The sequence below is a fragment of the Heteronotia binoei genome, chromosome 3 (assembly GCF_032191835.1).
Source record: "Heteronotia binoei isolate CCM8104 ecotype False Entrance Well chromosome 3, APGP_CSIRO_Hbin_v1, whole genome shotgun sequence".
Classification (NCBI taxonomy): Eukaryota; Metazoa; Chordata; class Lepidosauria; order Squamata; family Gekkonidae; genus Heteronotia; species Heteronotia binoei.
In genome coordinates this window covers 129933315-129956739 of record NC_083225.1, presented here as the reverse complement: position 1 = coordinate 129956739, position 23425 = coordinate 129933315, and positions in this window count along the sequence as shown.

The following is a 23425-nucleotide window of genomic DNA, read 5'->3' as shown; positions in this document are numbered from 1 at the left end:
TCAGTTCTAAGAAATGTGTATACTAACCTGCGAATATACATTGTCTTTCTGCCTATAACTTCCTTTCCAGTCAATGGCTTAGATCCACTCAACTTTTCCATTCTCTCACTCAATCCTCCTCCCTTCTACTACCCCCATCCAACAAGACTTGTTTACATCCAGGTTCCATGATTGCCAACATAAGTTTCAGTTGTTAACCTGTCAGCCCCCAGGTTACTTTTAAATTACAAGAGAACTTTTATGCTTAGCATAAAAATATAAAAATCCTGTGTAAAATAAACCAGATGCAACCCAAATACTGTTCAACTTTCAGCTATGCCAGGGGTATCAAGCATGTGGCAAGGGAACCGAATGGGGCCCCTGGATAGTTTCTATTAGGCCCCCGAGCAACTGCCTTCCATCTACTTTCTTCTTCCTCTTTCTTGCTTCCTTCTTTGCAAAGCTTGCTCAATCACACAGGAGCTACAGAGCAAAGTCTCTATTTTCTCCATTGGCTGAGACTCCTCCCTTGGGGAGGCTCTCTCAATCACACAACAGAGCTACTGAACCAAACCTCTCTTCCTTCTATTAGCTGAGGCTTCTCCCCCTTCTGGTCCCCTGGGGAAGGAAGGAAAGAGCCAGAGCTTCCTTTGCCCAGTTCCCTGGATCCCATGGGAGAGATAAAAAGAAAGCACCTTTAAGACCAATGAGTGCTAATGTTTTAAGCATGTTTTTAAGGTTTTTTTTTTTTAAAAAAAAATCTTTGTGCTTGTCTGTGTCCTTCATAAAGTTTATATCTCTGCTATCTAGGTACACACACGGCCCAGCCTGACAAGGCCCAGCAAGGTCTCATTTATGTCAGATTTGGCCCTCATAACAAATGAGTTCGACATCCCTGAGCTATGCAGTAACGAAGGTTTTAAGGCAATGTTTCATTCCTTCATTTAATCTTTGTATCATATATATTCCTTTACCCAAGAGGATAAATTCTCAAAACAAAACCCAGCAAGAACAGGAACAACAGATTCTCTAAAGAATAACATTCTAAAAGTTAAATTATCCACTCTTCCTCTCAACACAGTTTCCCTCCCAAACAACCCCCCTCCCCCCCAAAAAAACTTGTTCCTTTTGATAAATAAGAAATTAATCTGGGGGAGTCTTTATTTTATTGGGAGTTTGGTTAAAGACTTAAATTGTGCTTCTCTCTCTCTCTCTCTCTCTCTCTCTCAGAAATGTGCAATGACTTGCTAGTTTAAAAGTGCTGTTTTGCAAACTAAAAGCAGAAGTTTTAAAGAAATGGATGAGACCCAGTGGATGTACTGCTGGCCAAGTAGAAACAATGAAACAATCTGATAGCCACAGGATCTGAAACACATGCCAAATTATGACTGGGAGAGATGTATCTCTAGCAATTACTGCTGCTTTAGCAAATTCATAACTAATCAATCAGTCGGTCACTCTGCCCCAGGGGAAAGCCTGCTTGGGAAAATAACATGGACATAAGGCCCCACGATGGGTACCCATCCCCAGATAAGATTAGGGTAGGGGACATTGGCACATATAAGAAGCAGGGTTTTTTTCCCAGAGGTGAAAATCCCTTAGGTTAGCCAAAGGAGACATGAAAAGGAAATTATAGCATAAGAACCAGGAGGTTAGTATTGTCCCCAAGAAATTTAGTGCTATGTAAGCAAAGGAAGGGAGATGAATGAGGAGGAGATTGGATTTATATTCTGCCCTTCACTCAGAGTCTCAGAGAGGTTTACAATCTCCTTTCTGTTCACCATCCCACAACAGACAGATGGGGATGAGAGATGTCTTTCCAGAACTGTTCTTGAGAAAGCAGTTCTTTCAAGAACTGTGATGAACCCAAGGTCACTCAGCAGGTGCATGTGAAGGAGTGGAGAATCAAACCCGGTTTTTCTAGATTAGAGTCCATGCACTTAACCACTACATCAAACTGGCTCTCACCCCATGAGGACTAAGTCCCAAGACCCTCTTGACTGCCTAACAGAGTGGTGACAAACCCAGAGAGAAGGTTCAGTAATGTAAAATACAGAAGAGAAGCCACCCTTGCCAGATTTCTCCTGACTGGTCAGTCTCATTCCCAAACTGGTAAAGTTCAAGGGTAGGTGAGCATATACCTTGGGAGACTCATTTGCAATGCATTGTATTCAATGAATGCTGCAGCTTTGTTCTCTGAATACTGAATCTCTCTGTTATCTCTTGTTTCTCCTCCAGTAACTCTGAGGTACAATATTAAGAACCCTGTGCTAAAGTGTCAGGATTTCAAAGGGAAAATTTTATTTCTAATAAACTCAATTCGAGAAGATAAATCCCCCCCCCATGAAAAATTCTCAACTAGTTCCTCTCAACCCAAGGACACATTCAAATTCGAAAACAGAAATCTCAATAAATTCTAATACATCTTATTTCAGTGCTAACTTTTTACTATACCGGATTACAATAATCTCACCAGTTTCCATGAACAATAATAAAATGAATCTGGCTGGGAGATTTTACATCAGCATTCTTTTAGATTCACCCAGATGAGGTAAAGGATAACCTGAAAAAGAACAGAAAGAGTGTGATAAAGAGGCCATAGGCTTCTCCCCCCCCCCCCCCGCCCCGCCACTTCTTCAGAGCTCTGCTTCCACTGTTATATATCCTCCCTCTCCTATCATAAAATGGTACAATCCTGGTCAAATTTGTTGTGCAACTAGTTTTGTATTTTTCAAGTTTTTTATGGAGGTCTCCCAAGAAAGGTACATGGAACTTGGCAAGAACTCTTTGTCTGGTCATTTTGACAATAAAGGCAAATATGCACATTTCATGTGGATCCCTGTTAATGGACAGATAGACAGACTCTGCCCCTGATGTTTTGGATGGGACATTGGAGGCAGTGGTTGGATGGCTGTAGCAGAGTCAGCTGAAATTAAATCCAGCAAAGGTCCTGTACCTGAGCTGCGGGGGGTTGGGACTGGGAATTCAGCTCCCTATTCTTGGCAGGGCAATATTGATGCCAGCAACAAGGGCAAGGAGCCTAGGGGTGATCCTGGATACCTTGCTTTCTATGAAGGCCCAGGTCACCAAGGTTGCCAGGTCAGCCTTTTACCACCTTTGGCTGGTCAGGCAGCTGGTTCTCTATCTCACCTCCTAGGACTTAGCTACAGTGATCCACATAATGGTCACTTTCAGGCTGGATTACTGTCACTCACTCTGTGTGGGGCTGCCCTTGAACCTGACCTGGAAACTGCAGCTAACACAAAGTGTGGCAGCATGTCTGATGACAGCAGTGTCTGTGTAAGCATGTATTCAGCTGGTGTTGCACTAACTGCACTGGCTGCCAACTTAATACCAGATCTGGTTCAAGGTTATGGTACTGACCTTGAGAGTGTCAGCTCTAGGACTATCCTCAAGTAAAGGAGACTTTCAGTTCATTCAGAAAATTGTCTTTAATGATAGATAAATCAGTAGCATCCACATTAGTGTCAGAACTGGAGCACCTGTGTGGTGTCCAGTCATATATACCTTATCTAGGGCCATTAAGCAGGCCACTTAAATTACAATGCAATTGGTTTAATTGTTAACCTCTAATGCTTATCTATTGCTTTATTGTTTTAGTTTGATCGTTGTGAGCCGCCCTGAGCCTGCTTCAGCAGGGAGGGCGGGATATAAATCCAATAAATAAACAAATAAAAAAGCCCACACAAATAATATGAACTGCTTCCCACCGATTTCTTTCACATAGCAGACAATGGGTAGATGTGCTGTCAGGACCAGTGTACAAAGCAGAAATGGTTACTTCTGTAAATTGCAAAGTGAAAACACAGCCAAAAAAAAAAAGCAAGCAAGCATATTCCTTTCCCTCCTCCCAGCCTCCTTACAAGCAGAATACATGAAACAGATATGCTAAAATGGCAAAGGATCTTGACATAAAGCCCTATGTGGCTAGAGACCAACATACCTACAGGACTATCTCTCCACATGTGTGCTCTGGAGAGCTTTATGCTCTTCAGAGCAACATCTCCTGGCAGTCCCTGGCCCAAAAGACATCTGTTTACCCTTAACCAGGGCCAGGTTTTTTCCTGCCCTGGCCCCAGCCTTTTGGAACATGCTCTCAATTGAAATCAAGGCCCTGCAGAGGGGGGGAAGGGAGAGAGAGAGAGTTGTAGTCAGTTTCCCGAAAAAAAGTGCTGTTTCAGAAGCCAATGCATTATTGGCTATTTCACTATAAATGAGTGCAGCAGATAACAGATTCAGTTGAGAAGCAACTTCAGCAATGTGAAATTGAATGAGTAGTCTCAGGTGGCAATCTATGGTAGGAAAACAAGGAAATTAAAAGTATACAAGAACCAGCCATGTTGATCTGCGCTGTTATATGCTAGAGGATATCGACTAACAATATTCCAAAGAAAGACATTACTTCCTGTTATTTTCTGTATTCAGCTTTCATTCTTCAGAACTCTGAAGAGTTCTACTGTTCATTCTTGAATTCCTTATGTTAGGTACTTTAAATATGGTATACAAAATGGCTTGGTTCCCATGGAGTATTTCCACAGGCAAAGGGTATTTCCACACTCACAGAAAGCAACTTTCTAGCCTTTGTCCTCCCATACATCCTGAAATGCTCTCCCAGATACTGTTCCTATGGGTCCATTTTTCTGATGGATCCAAGCAAATGATTAATGCCAAAGAGGCATTGGTAAGATTTCTTTGTTTCATTTCTGTTTATATTCATTTATATTTTCAGCAATTAGTTTGGTTCTGCACTCTTATTGTGTTTTTGTATTGTGCATGTATGTCCTGTATTTATTTATTTATTTCCATTATTTACAACATTTGTTAATTGATGGAGAGATATTGTGGAAAAATGCATACCTTTCACTGGGAAAATTCAAGAAGAGGAAGCAAAAAATCAGCACAAAATAATTATGGGTTTAACTCAGAGCTGAAATAAAATCAAAGCTAGGGTTTGGGGATTGAATATCAAGGATGAAAAATTCAACATTAAACTAATTTTAAGCCTCCATTAGTTATTATAAATACCAGTCTGTGCTGTAGAGGATGAGTAAAGCTCTCCTTTCTGTTACGTACTACCTATACAGATGGTATTTTTAAAGTAAAATGGAAACTTGTACTAAAATTGCCTTCCAAAACTATCCCCATGCACATTAGCATATACAAATCTCAAACGTAATGTTTGTCAGATTTATTTCATTTTTGTCTTAAAGCACATTGATATTATTTCAGCTTCTATTGCTGTGGTAACAGAGTAAAACCCAAGAATCCGATTATTCCAATTCTTTTATAGTTTACACTTATTTGAAACTAAGTAGTCTGGAGAATTAGATTTGGTTCATAAATCAAAGCAATCCTATTGTTCCTCAGTAAGTATGACATGAGTCCCTCTGCTGCAACGATCCCTCTGCATTCCACTGTTAATTGCCTCAAAATTAACAAAAGGGTTAGATGCATCTCACTGTGAGAGAATGAATGTGTCTGATCCCTGCTGCTAATGATGATTCTACTAAATATATAGCAGATCAGGAGTTTAATAAGGAAACTGTCAGTTGAACAACTGTATCAGCCGTTTTGTGAATTATCTGCAAATTGTTAAGCCCTCCCAATAATTCATTCTTTGTACAACACAGGTGAATATTTTCCACTATGTCAGAAATTTTCTGTTTTGGTAGAAGCACTAATAAAGCTAGAAATTTCTATAAATCATAAAGATCTTTCTTTGTTGTTTGATGATGTTCTCGTGAACACTGCCTATAATCCCACATCATTGGTGCAAAAGGGCACTTGGCTCTGTCAAGGTGATGGAAGAGAGAATCATCTTTCAACAAAGCATGCAGGTTTGCTGTAGGCTGAGAAAACTATCAAAACAGCAGTTAAGGAAGTATTTCAAATATTTTCTTTCTAGTTTGTTTTCATAATGTGTTAAGAGAGACAAGAAGTTGCCAAAAATGTGGAAGAAGATTTATTTCAAATGATGCATATATGTATGTGTGTGTGTGTGTGTGTGGATGGATGGACGGATGGATGGATGGATGTATTACACATGCACACACTTCTGTCTTTCCCTGTAAATTCCTTTCATTTGTTTGTTTTACCTACCGTTTTATCAGATAAGCTAGAAAGAGGAATTAAGTAGTAGTGCTATCTGAAGTAGAATTAACTCTCCATAGTCTACGGGTTTAGAAAGGTGTAACTCTAATTAGGATTGCACTTTAATGGTGCACGTATGATGAATTTTCCTTCCATGCTAAGATATACTTCTCTCCTTCCCCAAAAACCTTAGAAGCACCCAAAGCGTCTACTTTGGAGCCTTTAGGTCATAAATCCTGCTGTCTCCTAAAGCTTCTGCTCAGATTCATTGAGAAATGAGAACACAGCAGCTTTGTACACATTTTTAAACAGGCTACAAATGAAAGGGGAAATAGAATTATGCCTATTGGAATATAGAATTATGCCATGTTTTATTTCTATGCACTCATTGGAACCTGTGGACTGGGGTTCTGAATATGTGATCAGTTTTTACAAGCATGGGAGACTAGAGGCAAAACATTCAAAACATATACAGATTAGGGCGTATTATGCCCTGTGAACCTGTTCCAGTGAACATTTGGATGCCAGTGGTGAGGCAAGGTATGATCATTCATCCATTTTTAATTGCATTCTGTCTGTATGCCTAAACTATGTTTTGACAGGTGTTAAATGCCCAGTTAAGCTTTAACATAGTAAATTTATCCCATGTTAACCTGAAAATGCTGCTGCTTTTATTATGTCTGTTTGCTTCTTCTAAAACTGAACTCAAATAAAGAAGAAAATAAAGAATGAAACAAAGTCCTTACCGAGACCATCATTATTTTCTCGGAGTGTATTCCTACATAATATGAAACAGAATTTAATATAACTCCTGAACTCTATTTTCAGGGTCTATTAAAAATGAAAAATAGCAAAAAAAAAATTAAATGGAGTCAGGCTTGTCCTGTTCACCAAGGGAACAGGCGAAGCATATTTCATTGCAGCAGCAACATTGAGTGTGATACTGGCCATCTTTGTTCTTGGGTTCTCCTCCAGAAACCATTTGTTGCATTAGCAACAAACCTAGGAACAGTGATTTATTTCTGAAATCCATGGACATGCTGGGTGGTGCAAAGGTCTTAAATCTGCTGACTAAGATAAATTGCATGTTGGAGTACATTTAACAAATGATAATGCAATATGCAGGAAAATATATAGAATCCAAGATAAGGGAGGAGAACAATGCATGACCCGCCTGAGAAGTGTTTCAGTACAACATGCAAATATATATTGCTACCCAGAAAAATCCTTTCCTTTTCCTGAGGTCGACTAGTAGACCTTGGTGCATGAAGGACTAAACCAAGCCAATGGGTGCTTGTGCTTGCTTTGAAAGTGAATATCACAATCTTTTAAAATAAAATAAAGCATAGTTCAACAGCCCATCCAAAATTCCAGTCTTTGGTGTTAAATTCCAATCTTTAGTGTTAAGAATGACTTTCATATGAGTGCTTTTTGAGCCAGCAATGGCCCACATGAAAATGGTCCATGTAAGCCTCCCCTTACCTTTGAGGGCACATTCTTCCACCCATGTTATAAGAAGATATGAGTGCTCTTTCCCAGGATTATATATCCTTCCCTAGTCAAAGGGACTTTTCTAAAACCACTGAGGAAAGGAAAGGCCCCCTGTGCAAGCACCATTCATTCCTGACTATGGGGTGACTTTGCTTTCACAACGTTTTCACGGCAGACTTTTTATGGGGTGGTTTGCCATTGCCTTTCCCAGTCATCTACACTTTCCCCCCAGCAAGCTGGGTACTAATTTTACCGAACTCTGAAGGATGGAAGGCTGAGTCAACCTCAAGCCAGCCACCTGAAAACCCAGCTTCCACCGGGGATCAAACTCAGGTCATGAGCAGAGTTTAGGACTGTAGTACTGCAGCTTTTACACTCTGCACTATGGGGGTCTGGAAGCAATAACTGGGAATGCTGAGAACCTCATGGCAAACATACTTTTTTTACAGGTGAGCTAATAGGTCTCCTACTGATATCATACACATCCAAATTTGCTCAGCATACCAAACAGCCTTGCAGCTGCACAGTTACTGTAGCCGTGGGTTTTAATTTCCTTCTGTTTCACATCCACTTTTTCACCAGTTCAGTGGGTGAAATTGATTTTCCCGAGAGTCATAGATGGGTGGGTCAGGTAACTAAATAATGCCCATGGGCTGTGCAAAAAAAAAAAAAAAAGACTGCAAACTGATGTGAATCTAGATGGATTGGCAGTCATTTATGTCAATCAAAGTGAAATGGAGGAACAGCAAACCCATAAGAGACATTTAAATGATTGTATTTGTTCATTCTGCATTTAAACAATTGTTAGCGGAGAATAGGGTAGCAGGAGCAATGGGGGTAGAAGTTGATGTGTACTACATATGTGCAGAAAAGAATGCAGTGGACACTTGTGAGCAATTTGAACAGTACATCAAACCATCAGCTTTCTGATTGTGCTTGAGCATTCCTAGCAATAATTTTAACTCTTATTGAAAAGAGCTCAGTTTGATAAAGAAAATGGGGCCAATTATAGTGCAGTCTCCCAACTTAACTTTTTGAAATCAGGTAATAGCAGAGTGATTCCAGGATTTCATGGATGGCAGATTGCGGCTCCCAACCAGAGGCAGGCTGCACAGCCTTGTCTCCAGGGGCCGTTTTGCCCCTTCGTAAGGAGGAGGAGCAGGCAGGGCATTATGGGAGATGAGGGCGGAGCAGGCATGCCTTAATGGCTTTCTCCGCTTCTGCCTCCCAGTCTTCACCTCGTGCTCGGGGAGTGGAGAGCTTCAGCGAGTTCTTTCTGTCTTTCCCAGCACGAGGCCTTTCAGCATCAGTTTGTCGTTGCTGCGGCTGCCTTAGATCGAGCCTCAGTGGTGCTCTTTCTTCTGCCCAAGCCTCTTTGGGTCAGTTTCCTGGCAGCCACGGCTGTCGAGGGACAGAGTGGGAGTGCGTTTTGGCACAGCGGTTTGCTGCTGGCTGGACTTGTAGCGCAGCCAGTTTTAGTTTACATATTCCCCCTCTCTCCCTGGGAAATAGCAGGGATGGGCCTGCCGTTGGACGTTGGCACTGGGCTTGGTGGTTTGCCAGCTCGTGCGGTGCTTTTTTGCTTTAAGGCCAACCTGCATTCTGCAACCCCTCACTCCCCACCAAAATTCTCTTTTGTAGTGCAGCTGTCCTGGCTGTTATGGGGGGTCTAGCTTTAGGTTCTCTTCATTCCACCCGTCCCTGTCCTTGGTTGAGGGGAAAGTCTGCAATGCTCTTAGGTCGGCTATTACACAGCTGTTTTGGTTGGCCATTTTAAAGAAGGCTTTTTGCCTTCCCTCCCCTTGTTGCTGGGGTGGGGCGTAGGCCATTTTGTGGCTGTCTTTGGGTGGCCATTTTAAGGGCTGTTTCTCTGTTTATTACTTCCCTTTTGCTGGGCAGGGCAGCGGCCATTTTCTCTGCGTATTATTCCCCTGTTTCTGGGCAGGGCGGTGGCCATTTTCTCTGCTTATTACTCCCATGTTGGTGGGCAGGGCAGCAGCCATTTTTCTCTACTTATTACTCTCCGTTTGCTGGGCAGGGCTGCGGCCATTTTTTCCTCTACTCTTTACTCCCCTGTTGCTGGGCAGGGCAGCGGCCATCTTTCTCTGAGACCATTTTTTAGTAGTCTCTGCAGAAAGCCCCCAACCCATTTTACAGGCTAGATATTGGGCTTGCTAGCCATGCCTAAGGGGCAAGGAAAATCAAAGGGCAAGTGCCTTGCACCAAAATCCCAGCCTCGCTGGCCAGTTTCTTATAAGCGCCCGGCACCTCCGCCTATGTCGTCTGAAGATGAGGATGACTCCTTTGAGCAGTCTGTATTAGCAAGGTTGGCTGCTTAGGTTGGTTTTAGTGGTTGCTAGGTTGGTTTTAGTGGCAAGCCCCCTATTACGGATGTTGGGGTTAAGAAGGGCATTTCATCCAAAGCTGTCAAGGCTGCTGATAGGAAACGGTTGCAAGAAGAGATTCTTAACCACTTGTCCTCTCTTGAGAGCAGATCCGGCCCTGTTGAGACGGATGGAGTGTCCCCTTTTCCAGTGGAAGTTCCTGATTTGGAAGCCCGGCAAGGTGTGCAGTTTGGTAGGGGCAAGTCTGTACAATGCACTAATGGGGACATTCAGATACATTTGGGCCTGTGGCTAATAGCCAGTCTGCAGTTTTTAATAATCCTCAGCCTTGGGCTTGGGGGTTTAATTTGAGCAACCCTCTAGCATCTTGGGGTGGCCTGCCTGGCCAGTTTCCTGGACTATCCTCAGCCCCTTGTGGTGTATGGGGTTTTCCTTATCCCTGGGGCCCATCATACTCTTCGGTGCCTGCTAAGGCCTTACCTTTTGGTGATCTGGCTCTTCCCTTAGGGGATCACTTGTTGCCAGCCACCAAGGATGAAATATTAAAGGGTGAATTTGTGGACCTTTTTTTCTCTGCTCTACAGGGAGCTGGAGAAAAAGGATAAAGAGGACCTTGATGATAGGGAAAAGGAGAAAATCAAATGGCATAAAGTTGATAGGACCTGGGCAAATTGGGTGCCCAGTTTCATTATTTATGCCGGAATAATTTCCAGTTCTCATCCATGGAGGGCCACTTCCCTTTTCCAGTATTTTGATATCATATACAAGAGCTACACCAGCTTTAGTGGCCCTGCCTGGCTTCAGTACAATGAGGAATTCAGGATGAGGGCTGCCTTGAACCCATCCCTTCAATGGGATCAAATTCAGCCACAGTTGTGGTTGCAGGTTATGTCTCCAGCGAGACCTAATCTCAGAGATAGGTCAGACAGCGGCCATGTTGTGCAATGCACAGCCGCTGCTTCTGGTTCCCGTGGTAATGCGGGGCAGGCGGTTCAACCCCGCTTGCTCTGCTGGAAGTTTGGGTCGTAGGGTGTGTGTGGAAGGAAAAACTGCCCATTTAAGCATGAGTGCCCTCTATGCGGAGGGTCTCACTCCTTTACGAATTGTTCTCAGGGTAAACCCAGGAAAGGGCTGCGCAAGCAGGGCTCTGGTGGGACAAATAAGCCTTTTGGAAAAGGGCCCCAGCCCAATAAGGGTGACAGTGCTTGAGGCCTGGCTCCATAATTATCCTAAGGTCGAGGATAGAGTTTACTTGTTCAATGGTTTTAAGTTCGGTTTCAGAATTCCTTGTCAGGGACCCAAAACGCTGTTTATGGACAATAACCTGAAGTCAGTTACAGGTATGGAGCATATAGTTCGACAAAAAATAGGGAAAGAATTGGCTGAGGGCAGGGTGATTGGTCCATTTCCTGCACCTCCTGTGAGTTCTCTGTGGGTCTCTCCTTTGGGAATTGTGCCTAAAAAGACCCCAGAGGAGTTTAGATTGATCCACCATTTATCTTACCCTTGTGGGGGGTCGGTGAACGATGCCCTACCCGAGGTATTGTGTACTGTGTGGTACACATCTTTTGATGCAGCAGTTCACATGTTGAGGCACTGTGGAATGGGCGCTGATTTGTCAAAAGGCGAGCCCATGAGAAGACAGAGGCCCTACCCAGCAGTTGACATTCCTAGGTGTTGAACTAGATTCCTTGCAGCAAACCTCTCACCTCCCAAGGGAAAAAAATTTGAGGCTTCAGGGGCTGGTTGCCCAGTCTTTGTTGCAGCGGAAGACAACCTTGAAGGAGTTGCAGCAGTTAGTGGAACACCTAAACTTTGCTTGTAAGGTGGTCACTCCTGGTTGTCCTTTCTCGAGGAGGCTGTGTGATGCAATGGCTGGTCTACGCCAGCTGCATCACAGAATTAGGGTTTCTGGATGCATACAGGAGGACCTTTTCTTGTGGGAGGAGTTTTTGACCTAATTTAATGGTGTCTCCTTTTGGAGGGAGGATTTGAGGTTGGAAGCCAAGCTTCAAATTACATCCGATGCTGCAGGGTCCTTGGGATCTGGCATCTATTTTCGCAGACACTGGTGCGCGGAGGACTCGCCTATGGAATGGGTAGATGCCGGGTGGACCAGGGACTTGACCTTCTTAGAGTTCTTCCCGATCTTGGTGGCCGTTTGGTTGTGAGGAAATGAGTTGGTGGACCACACAGTCCACTTTTGATGTGACAATTTAGCTGTGGTGCATGTCATCAATTCCCTCACTTCTAAATCACCCAGGGTTATGAGGTTAATTCAGGCTTTCACACTGCAATGCCTGCAGTGGAATATTTTATTTTTGTCAGGCATGTGCCTGGGGTGGCTGACGCTCTCTCTCGCAAACAGATGCAGAGGTTTCGTCAGCTCACCCCAGACACAGATCTTCTTCCTACAAGGATGCCCTTGGAGATTTGTTAGCCAAAATGCCCTCAAAACGAGGTTGGGGAATTAGTTAGGTGGGCACCTGGCTCACTAGGAATCTTTTTACCAATATATACCAGGCTCAACCATCCAGAGGGTAATGCTCAATAAAAGGACTCTAATTTAATAAAACCAATTGTAATTTATTTAGAATAATATAGTTCTTTCACACAAGATAAAAATACAATACAATCACACATTCACACAGGCCTAAGAAACACAGATAGATTGATAGGGGAACATATAAGGGTAAACAGACAGGGTAATATTTACCATCGTAGTCTTCAAGGAAGGTTCCAATGGCGACATAAGAGGACAGGGGAAATGGACCCAAAACTGTGGCCAGAATTGGGGATGGATCTAGACAGCGGAACTGGGATACTGTTAGATGCACACCTGTGGGTAGCTAGTCCACAGGTTATAAGGCCTCACCTGAGCCCTTAGGGGATGGGAGGCAACGGGGAGGAGAGATGGGAGGCTCTGTGATGACCATGAAGGCTGGACATTAGAAGAGCCAATGGTGAGTTCCTTGGTGGCTCCTAATTGGATGCCAGTTTTGACCAATGAACTTCACCTTAGTCCTGGGCAACCTGGAAACTTCCAGGTTGCGACAGGGCCTGAGGAGGCTCCAAGGGTGTCAGTATGGAAATGGCTAGGTACTTGGGATTAAGTGGGCTTATCTGGGAAGGTGACAATAGGGAATCAAATATTGATCTAGGTATCCCCGGTGTAGACAAAAGACCTGGTTATGACAGGAGATGTTCTTCCTCTTTCTCATCATCTTCTGGGCAGGGGCCTTTGTCTAGGGCTTTGCCAGACAATCAGGAACATTAGTTGAGCTGTTAATCCATTCATGGGGCAGATGGGTTGCTTGCGAGCCAAGGGTGACACAGGGTGTGTACGTGAGCCTTCCACTATGAGGGAATGAAGTCCAGCCTGGCAGGAAGATGGACTCTGGTGGTGTTAGCCCTTGGTTCATGGAAAACAGGCTAGAAACTGCTTGCCTGTACAGTTCATGGTGGTGTGGCTTCTGCCACTGCAGTGGCCAAGACTGGGCACACAAGGAGTAGCTGGCAGCTCATTTGTAGAATGCTGCTGCAAAGCTGAGGCTTATAGTATCCACATAAGCCTTAGAAACTGTAAGCAAAGTCCACTTCTTAGAGCAGATGTGTGAGAGTCAAAACTCCAGGCACCCTGGCAACCATACTGGTGATCACGATGTCCATATGTATGAGAAATAGGGGGCTTTCCTTACAGATTTGGATGATTGGTGGGTCGAGACAAGCAGAGCGATAAGTGTCGCTATTGCTCCTAGCACTAGAAAATCATACACAAGGGCAGTGAGTCAGTTTGAGAAGTTTAGGAGCACCGTAGGTTACAGCATGGAATGGCTTCTTCCAGTGGAGCATTTACTCCACTATTGCGTATCGTTGCAGCACAGGGGCCTGGCAGTTCAATCCATTTGGGGCCAGTTGTCTGCTTTGGATTTTGCCAGTAAAGCCATGGGGTTACAGGAACTAACTAGTGATTTCCGCATTCGGAAGATGCTCGAAGGGTGGGCCAGAGAGGCCAGGGTTAGGTCAGATGCAAGGCAGCCGATTCCACCCGTAATTCTTAGGGGTTTACGGTCAGTCTGGGGCCAGGTGTGTCGGTCGGAGTATGAAACACTTCTCTTTCATGCTGCCTCCCTGGTGGCATTTTTTGGGCTCTCCGGGTGAGTGAGCTGGTAGCTCAGTCCAGAGGGGATGTTTCTGGAAGGGCCTTATTGGCCCAAGACATTCGCATTTCTGATGGAGTGGCATATATCACAGTGCGTCGTTCTAAGACTGACCAGTTGCAGTGGGGGAACACTATTAGTTTGGGTGCCTGTTCCGAGGGGGAACTGTGTCCTGTAGCAGCTTTAACATGCTATTTAGCTGTCCGCAGTTCTGGGGCTGGTCTGTTGTTCCGGCATGGGGACAGTAGTCCCCTGATGAAGTATCAGTTTTGGTCTCTGACTGTCAAAGCTCTCGCCAGGCTTGGCCTGGCAAGGGTTAAGTTTAGCACTCATTCTTTCCGCATAGGGGCAGCTTCTATGGCATTCAGAAACTTGGTCCATTCAGAAGCTTGGTAGGTGGAGTTCCTCGGCCTATAAAGGCTATGTCCACCTTCTGGTGCTGCAGTAACTGGCTTCAGTTTATTGAGGGTGTGGTTATTCACTGTTTTCTTCTTTTCTAAGGTGCTGTTGTCCGTGGGGAGAGATGATGCGTCCTCATACGCAGGCACAGCTTCATGTTCTGGGCTGCCCATAGGGCCAAAAGGACTTCGGTCAGGTCACAGCTGGCGCTCAGCAAGTGGGCTATCATAGAGTGGCGTGGACAGCAGGGTCTCCATTGATCGGGCCGGTTGCCCTTGCTTTTTGAAAACGTTCATGTTTTGCCACCACATGTTGTGGTGATACATTTGGGAGGAAATGATCTAGGCTTGCTCAAGGGTAAAACCTTTGTGCTGCAGGCCAAGGATGACTTTCAAGCCATTAGGAGTCGTTGGCCTCAGGTTTTGATTGTGGTTGGCCATGATCCCGCGCCAGGTATGGCATGGGGCATGGGATCCAAGGGCAATTTAGAGAGCTCACCGCAAAGCCAATTTAGAAATTAAAAAAGTCCTTGGGGGGGGGGGGGTTGGGCCACTTTCTCCCTCATCCTGGGATCTGTGCTGATTGCACGGATTTATACAGGATTGATGGCATTCATCTTTCTGATAAGGGAAACGACACTTTTTTGGATGACTTAAAACTTGGGATTCGGGAAGTGCTAGGTGTTTAGTGGGCACAGCTGCTTAAGCAGAGGCTTGGCCTTGCGGTTGCTGGGTTTTTTGCTTAACTTCCGTTATGCAGCTTGGTGAGCACCAATAGCACCCCAGTTTTGGGGCAAGGGGTCTAGCTAAATCATTCCTGGCCCATGCAGACTAGTTGAGTGATGAAGCAAACTGCCTTGGGTTTGCATGGATTGATCCGTCCTTCAGCCATGTGGATGGGGGCCTTTGCTAGGCCAGCCGGGTATGAGCCATGCATTTTGGCTATACCTAGGGGCAGGGTGGCTCACCCATCATGCAGCAGGGGGGATATTTTATCTCCTGGCCTGCCGTGCTGCCTGTTATGTTTATAGCCCTTGTTGTTAATTTAATAATAAAGAAAGTGGCCCTTAATTACCGAAACCCTTGTTTCCGTCTCTTCCTTCCGTCTGTGGGGGCAAATAACAGCTTTGGATTTATTCTATAAGGTGTCACAGTGCTCTGTTCTTTCCCTGGTTCTGTACTATGCTAGTACCTAGATTGAGTGCTCAGAATAAATACAGACAAGGTGGAGACAATGTTGGTTGATGATCTTTGCTACTAGAATACAATAAAGCAATCTGCTGGGACTGCTTTTGAAAACAAAATAAAGTGCCATTTTGACACCGTAACATAATCTAATAGAAAATCTTTGGATACATAATCCAGTGACTGGAGCTGTGAATGGGCAAGACAGAGCTTTCGACAAAGCTGAAAAGGGCCCCAGGTTTGTATACGAATGTGAAATCTTCTGATAGTGAGATATCAAAAAATGATAAAAAGAGTGCTTGTAACTTTAAGCAACAGATCCCCTCAGAGGTTGTTGCTGGACAACAGCAGTGTTTCAAGGCTTGGTTCTTTCCTTAAAAACAAGGGAATAGAGCTGAGCCCTTTCCAGTGCCGGAAATTCTTTCTCAACCTTTATTATCTTCTTATAGTATACAGCAGGAGTATGCAAGAAAAAAATAGTTTTTTGGATCCAAGTATATTAGACCAGAAAATATCAGAATGACCTGATATTCCCAAATTCCAATAATGTTATGGTATTTGGATTCAATAAATATCTGGGAATCCCAGTTTTGGGGGGTCCATTATGAGGACAATTAAAATCAATTGCAAATCTATCCTGGGGTATATTCAGTGGTTTGAATGGAAAGGTTAAGGAAGATGTACCACATTTGCAGTGTAGCTGCTGGACCCTCTTCTCAAAAGAACCCCCAAGTTTCAAAAAGATAGGACAAGGGGGTACAATTCTATGGGCACCCAAATAAGGTTCAGGACAAGGTAGCCAAACAGTGGCAAGTTGACCTTCAGGAAGACCAACTGCTCAACTGTTCAGGGGCCTTCACCCTGCCTAACACTAGTTTCTCCACCCCCACCCACAACATCACTGGGTTGCCACTAGTGCACAGTCAACAACAGATAAGCATTGTGATCCTGAAATGAGGTTCAGTTATCAGACATGAAGTGCACAGTTTTCCTAAAAGCACAGGACAACTGTGCCATCATGTACTCCCTGGCAACCTTGTGCCATAAGGGTAACATCATTCTGCTCAGCGTAGTGTGAGCAGAAGGCATGTACCAGGGGTAAGCATCCTGAAGCAGCACATGGAAAGCAGCATCTTTGACCACAGCAACTATTTGAGCAATGAGGTAAGGTAAGTGACCCTCTTACTTGCCTGCTGTTTCCCTCCTAGGGTCCCTAGTGGCAACCTCACCAAGCATCTCTATCATCCCTTCCCTATTGAGGAATGTTCAGGGACAGCACTGGAGGTGGTCACAGGATGACGCATCTTCTGGCTGGCTGGTGGTGGCTGCTTGGGCACCAGCAGCAGCCTCTCTTCTCTCAAAGAAGTACCACCCTGACAGCTTTTAAAGCAATAAGGGAGAGGGAGGAATGCACTCTATAGCTCTCTAAATTGCTCTGCCCAGTTGTATTGAATGCTGTGGCACCTGAGCCTCAGGGAACAGCACGTTATCCTGTATTGTTAGGCAATGTTAGGCGGGGGGGGGGGGATGTATATTTAGATATACTGAAACCCAGGTTCTCCCTCACTTCCATTCAAGGAGTGGAATTCTTTACTGAGAAGAGAGTGCTAGTGTGATAAGTTTCACGGTGTCTCAGTGTAAGGATTTGCCCAGAATCTATCACAAGACTTCTTGAGTAATTACAGAAGTTTTGATGAAGAAACATACAGCGAAAACTTGTAGCATGCATATGCAAGGCTACTGACCTTGCCAGACTGTCCTAACATGAAACTTATAGTCCAAATATAGATTTTAGGTTAAAGCCTGTTACTCTCCCTGCCTAAACATCTCCCATTCAAAAGTCTTTGAATTAGTTCCCAGATGACAGTGTTACCCTTTTCCAAGGTCACACTCCAGTTTAAAGACATATTTTGTTGGTACCTATCTTCTGTTACCAGGGAGATGAGATTAGGCCCTTGCTTCCCACATTGGCTTACCTTCTCCTGTGGCCTCCTTTGTTACCATGCCATTCTATATAAAACTTTTAAAAACATGATGAATATACATGAGGGTTACTGATATTGTAATGCATAGGTTAGTACAGTCATGATTATATGGGTATACGTACATGTATGAATACATAAAACAATATAGTTATGGATATATTAATATACATTGGATAATTGATTATCCATCAGCAAAGATAACACTATTAGGAAAATCAATGGATAGTTTCTGAACTACAAGTTTGAGACAAATTCTTGTCAGGGACCTGTACCTGACACTCAGTACGCAGGAGTTTTGCTGCAAATAATTTTTTCTTGCAAAAATGCCCATTGATCTCCATCTAGAAATGGAAACTTTCTGCCTGGTTGTATTGGCTCCTGTGGGAACAAATATTGTAGAATCAATCTCTTGGGTTTTTAATTTTGTTTTGTTTCAAAGGTGAGAATAGCCATAAACAGGAGCTTCAAATGCATCTGCCAATGTAACTCCCATCTTGGAGATTTCTAGGCTCTGAGTATTTTGTATTTTTTGTTTGTATTCCAAAAGTGGGAACATCTAGTGGTGCTTCTTCAGATGGTTTCTTCATTCAGTCGTTGAGAGATGACTGAAGTCTCTCCCTCAACTGATCTGGGCACTACATAGCTGACACTGTGCAAAGCAGAGATTCTTCATTATCTGGAAGTGCTACCAGACTTTGGAGGTGTAGAGGCACACATGCTGAGCAGCCCCTGCAGGGACCCCTAGAGCTGTCTCCTTTGAGGATCTTGGGGCAGATACACCATGATTTGGGGGGACAGGAAGAAATGCCTGAGGGGGTAAAGGGTAGAGAAGGTAGCACCCTGGGGTGTACTTCCATCTCCTTCTCTTGTGGCTCCAGCCTCCTCTCATGTTCCTCCTCACAAGACCTGCTGGACTTTGGAGGAACAGGAGCAGGGATGTACAACTCTTCTCTAGCTCCTCCAAAAGCCTGTTGGTCCTTGGAGTAAGCACCAGAGCTGGAACACTCTCACCCCCAAAGGTCACTCCAAAAGACAGCTCAGACAGCTTCTCCTCCTGTTGCTGAGCATAAACACAAAAGCTGAAGAATGGGCTGCCTGAGAAGCAGACCCCTGCCCAGTGGCAGCACATATGGGCACCTCTGCAGGGGGCATCCCAGCAGCAGCCTCAGTAGAGGACCTTGCATGGTCTCTTCGTTGCACTACTCTGGCCAGAGGACAGAGTAGGGTAGTCGTCTGCACAAGATGGGGGGAAGCTGCAGCCCTCCCCCTCCCTATATCCCTCTAGTCTTCTTGTTAGCCTTGCCCCCAGGGCACCACTCCATTCTAGGGTTACCAAGTCCAATTAAAGAAAAATCTGGGGACTTTGGGGGCAGAGCCAGGAGACTTTGGGGGTGGAGCCAGGAACAAGGATGTGACAAGCATAATTGAAATCCAAGGGAGTTCTGGCCATCACATTTAAAGGGACAGCTCACCTTTTTAAATGCCTTTCTTCCATAGGAAATAATTAAGGATAGGGGCACCATCTTTTGGGGCTCATAGAATTGGACCCTCTGGTCCAATTGTTTTGAAACTTGGGGGGTATTTTGGGGAGAGGCACTAGATGCTATACTAAAACTCTGGTGCCTCTACCTCAAAAAATAGCCCCCCCCCAGAGCCCCCAATACCCACAGATCAATTCCCTATTATTCCCTATGGGAATTGTTCTCCATAGGGAATAATAGAGTGCCTAGTAGACATTTCCCTCCCCCCCCCCACACGCTTTCTAAAGGAAGGGGGAGGGCCTCCATACCAGGGAATCTCCCGACCCTGCCCCCTCCCTCTCTCACACACACAAACAAACACTTACCGCACTTGGTCTTCTTCCCTCTGCCTGCTGTGAAAACGAAAGCAAAGAAAGGGAGGGGCCGTTCTCCGAAGCCCTTCCTGTTTCCTCCTTCCTGCCCAGCCTTAAAGGGGCAGAAATTTTACAAACTGCTCAGGACTCAGGAGCTCTACACCAACATGAACCCTTCAGGTATGTTCTCCCCCCCCTCCACCCCCCCACTTCCTGATTTCTGGAGACCGGGGGATGAAGCTACGAACCCAGAAGTCTCCCGCCAAAGTGGGGGGGTTGGGAAGCCTACTCCATTCCCTTCCTGCCAGATCAAACTATTTTACGTAGTACTTGTGGGGGAGGTAGTATTCATGTAACTACCTGCACTGCAACCTAAACCTGACATACCCCTTTTTATGAATCCTCCCTGTTGTGTAAATAAACTAATATAACCCTGCACATACACACACTAAAAAAAGAACCAAAATGAATGTTAACAAAGTTTTAAACCAGCTCAAAAGAAACCCAAAGCCAAGATCCAAAGTAGAAAGAAAGAACCCTTGCCCCTTCCATCTACTACTAGACCCACGTAACAAAAAAAAAAATCCACAAAAAAATAACTGCAAAAGCAGAACTAAAACCCAAAAATGAAACCAAAGGGTGCAAAAAAGTCCCCAACACAACCAACAGGTTCAAATAACAAGTAACAAAGAATTCCAAACTCCAAAATTCCAAGCCACAAAACCAGAAGGAACTAAAACCTATGAATAAAACCAAGGGGAACAACAACAAAAAAGGCTGGAAGTCCTTGGCCTCACACATACAACCTACCACCCACAATGCCCAAAGAACAAGTAACAGCAAAATGAAAACTTAAAAAAATTGTTTTAAAAATGTCTTTACTCTTTCCAGGCAGGCAGGCAGGCGGGATTAAACCTTCTCAATGCAATGTGGTAACCTGCTGTTTATCCAATTATCTGTCTTCTTGATGTCTATTTTGTAGCACTTCCTCTTACATTCAGCTGGAGTGGACATGTTTTGGTATGGGTGGACACTATATATGCGAAATTATAGCTAGTGAAGAGTTACTAATTCATGAGGTTTTTAAAAAGATGCCTGTCATTCAAACCTCCTCAGTTCAATGTGATGAATTACTGTTTCTCCCGTTATCTGTCTTCTTGGTCTCCATTTTTGTAGTTACTTTCTCTCTTGCAGGAGTGGAAATGTTTTGGTATTGGTGGACACTATATACATGGTATTATAGTTAGCAAAGTGTTACTAATTCATTTTGGGGAGGGTTGGGGGGGAATGATTTATTATTTGGAACAATGTCCCTAATCAAGTTAATTGAAGAATGATTGTTTCTGTATTTGCATATACTGTGTCTTGTATGTACCAGTAGCCAGTCAGATTCAAATAATACCTGACTAATATCAGTAAGGTATTTCTCAGGGATTTTTTTTTTTAGCCTAGATTCAGCTGAAAGCACACCCCTAATAAATATTGGACTCTTAATAATTGTGTGAAACATAAAATAATGCAGTTATTGTTGTATCTTATTTATGTTTAAAGATTAGACAGTTTTTTCCTGCTTTATCCTCAAGTGATAAGGTCATACAATGATTCTGTAATTGTATGTATTATTAATATGTTCCAGATGAAGAACCTCATTGTGTCACTTCTGATTTCAACAGAAAATGTGAGTTCAGAGAGGGTTGCCATATTTTGCTTCAAATTTTTGCTTGCTTGCACTATATTGTTTCTATAATTAATTTTAGATTTGATGCTTACTATTTTCTTCAATGCACTTGAAAAATCCACAAGTAGTTCTACTGAAATGAATATACCTCAGTGTAGAGTATGTACAGCACAATACAGCACGGAGAACTAAATAGAGATAATTTCTTATAATATTAGGGAAGACAACCCAGTAGTGCTAGATATAATACTTTAAGTGGTGATCAGCATGAAAACTTAGAACACAAAGTAGTAGCTACACAAAAAGCAAGAGAGAAATGTGTGTGTAAGCACACACAGACACATACAAAACACAGCATATGCACATACAGAGACAATAGTTCTTCAATTAACTTGATGATTAGGGACATTGTTCCAAATAATAAATCTGTTGTGTCCTAGGTTCAAATGGAGAACTGTTACTTTTGGAGGGAACTGTTACTTTTGGAGGGAAGCTGAACTAGCCAAGCTTGTACTTCACACCAGGGTTCCAGAGAAGGCCTAAGCGTGCCCAATCAGGGGAAGGATTGAAACATAAGTAGCCAATCAACAACTAGCCTCATAATGTACCCTGATAGGCCCTTAGGCCTCTGTAAATAGCCAATCCATGTACATAGTTAAGGTCCAATCAGAAGGGGGCAAGAATTGTATAAAGGAGCGGGAGGTTTGAATAGAGCTCAGTCTGTGTTGGTGTTCCTGAAGTAAAGCTTGCTGAAATCACTCTCCGACTCTGGTCTCTTACTGTGCCAACCCCAGTACTTTACACTGGCGACAAGGATGGGATGCCAGTAAGAACCAGCAACAGAACCAGGAACACGGAAAGGTGGCTAAATCCAAGCCATCTGGGTCCGCACCTCCGCTCTGCGCACACCCCATCTCTCAAGCCGCCCAGACACGCTGCCAAGAATGGAGACTTCAGCTAACCTCCTGCAGCCCTTTAGCATCGATCGCCCCGAGCTGTGGGACTCGTGGGTCGACGGCTTCCAGTCATACCTGACCTTCCGGAAGATTACAGAGACTACCATGCAGAGAGCTCTGCTTATCAGTACGTGTGGCACGGAGACCGTGGACTTAGCCAGGGCTCTTCTCCAACCCAGGAAGCTCTCAGAGACGCCGGTGGACGACATCATCAGCGCTCTGGAGAAGTATTTCCAGCCCCAGCCAACCAAGCTCACCCGGCACTGGGACTTCCGACAAAGGACACAGAAGGCAGGCGAAACCACGATGGCGTTCTTGACAAGCCTGCGCCGGGTGGCAAGCCGATGCAGTTTCGCAGACCTCAACGAAGCCTTTCTCGACCAGTTTGTATGGGGCTTGAGGGACGAAAAACTAGTACAGAAACTCCTGTCCCTCTCCGAGTGCGACCTAACAAAGGCAATCGATGTGGCCACCAGCTGGGAGAAGGGCAGATCAGCAGAGCCACGGCTGACAAGACAGGCTGCGGCACACCAGATCAACCCTGAACCATCTACAGAGGACTCAGATGAGGACAAAGCTCTACAAACCGGCTATCGTTCAGCAGGAAGGAAGACCACCCATGCCCCACAGGGCATGAGACACAAGACACCACCTGCATGTGCAAGCTGCGGGGGCCAGCACGAGCGAAAGACCTGCCGATTCCGGAATGCCACCTGCCGACTCTGCAACAAGGAAGGCCACATCGCCTGTGCCTGCAGATCCAAATCCCGAGCACGCGTCCCACAAAGATCTGCACACTCCGAAGGCCAGCCAGACTTCGAGACCGACGCTCTCCACGCCCACCCATACCCGGTACAGTACCTACCCTCGCCAGTCAGGCCCTCCAAAATCCGGGTCAATGTAGGGATCGGGGGGGGGGGGTGCCCTGCCAAATGGAGGTGGACTCTGGGTCAGCATCATCTATTATAGCGGCAGTGACATTTTTTAAAATCCCCACCAGGCTGAGGCCTCGTCTCAGGGACCCGGGGTTTACCTTAGTGGACTTCCAGAAGAATAAGGTGCCTATCTTGGGAGTGGGCCCGGTCCCAGTCCAATACAAGGGGTTCAAGGGCCAGCTACAAGTGCTAGTGGTCAAGAACCATCTTACAAACCTTTTGGGTCTCGACTGGTTCAAGCCCCTGAGAATAGAGATCAGGGGGGTCAATAAGACTGTCGGAGTGGACTTTAACAAGGTTTGCGAAGAGTTCCCGGCCGTTTTCGATGGCACCTTGGGCTGCTACACGGGTCCCCCGGTTACACTACA